This window comes from Vigna radiata, chromosome 9, assembly GCF_000741045.1.
Source record: "Vigna radiata var. radiata cultivar VC1973A chromosome 9, Vradiata_ver6, whole genome shotgun sequence".
Taxonomy (NCBI): Eukaryota; Viridiplantae; Streptophyta; class Magnoliopsida; order Fabales; family Fabaceae; genus Vigna; species Vigna radiata.
Window position 1 is genome coordinate 14,693,993 of NC_028359.1, and position 1,347 is coordinate 14,695,339.

Genomic DNA, 1,347 nt, shown 5'->3' on the forward strand with positions numbered 1-1,347 from the left:
AATGATGTTCCGTAAATTCATTCCACCCCTCTTTCAGCCAAATCTCACCGTTTTCATTTTCCCAAATCACTTTCCATTGAGTTTGATTTGGAAGGTTCATGAAGAAAGGATTTGGGAGACCATCTCCATATTTGGCAGTAAACATATTTGGTATTTTCTGCAAAAGGAAATTGGTGATTAGTGGTTTATGATGGGTTGTATATAAAAGAAGGAAAATGGTGCCTGTCAAATCACTGTACAATCTGGAAGGCATTAAATTGCCGTAAATGTGATGTGATTGATAGATGATATTAATTGTTCTTGGTCTCAAATTCTTTTTCTATCAACCATTTTTGTGTAAGCAAATATATTATACACTGCCTTTGCTTTTTTAATTACCTTACCTTAAAAAAGAAATACACCAGAGCAACAGGCCACGCCTTTGCCTTTGCTTTTAGCTACCTTTGACTTTTAGTTCTCACGCTTAGCAAGACTGTATGGAATGAACTTTGTTATGGATCCACCTCGGGATGCAATTGCCAGTGCAAACATTTTAGAATTATTAGTTTGTTGATTTTGTTATTTTTATAATACTTTGTATTGTAAATAAAATTACAGAACTAAAGAGTTACTGTTCTTCAATAAGAGAGAACTAAAAGAATTTTTGTAATACAATGTTATTCTAAATATGCTAATTTTTGAATATGTATAACTTTCCATTTTATAAATGATTTTATCTTTGGGTCGTAAAAGTGATTAAATTTCCATCCCAGTTGGTTATAATCAGATAACTTTTGGAAAGTTGAATATTAACTGAACCATTTTTCAGTTTTCTTTTTCGAACAAAACTCATATTTATTAAATTGATGAAAATAATAAATTTTGAAAAGTCTCATACCATCTAAGATACATTTTGGAATGAACGTTAATAATTATATAATAGATTCTAAATTTATAATTTTAATGGATATAAATCAAAGATATTCTAAATTTGTATTTGACTTTTTTTTGATATTTCTATAATAAAGTTTTGTATATTACGAGGTTTTTAAAATTTGAATCATNATAAAGTTTTGTATACTATAAGCAAACAAAGTGCGATTTTAAAATTACTTTGCAATCATGAAACAAAATAATTATTATTTGAACACTCAATCCTTCCTAAATTATCAGAAATTAAAGATATATCTAAAAAATAGAAAATGTAACAAAACAAAAAACATTAGAAAATGAAACACTTTAATTCCTTTTTAAGTATTCTTGGCGAATTTGAAGAAGCTTCTTCCAAGAAGGACGATAGGAGATATCGTTCGACCATCTGGAAAGGTTTGGAGAAGCAAATAGTGGAGCAGTGTCAGTGATATTGAC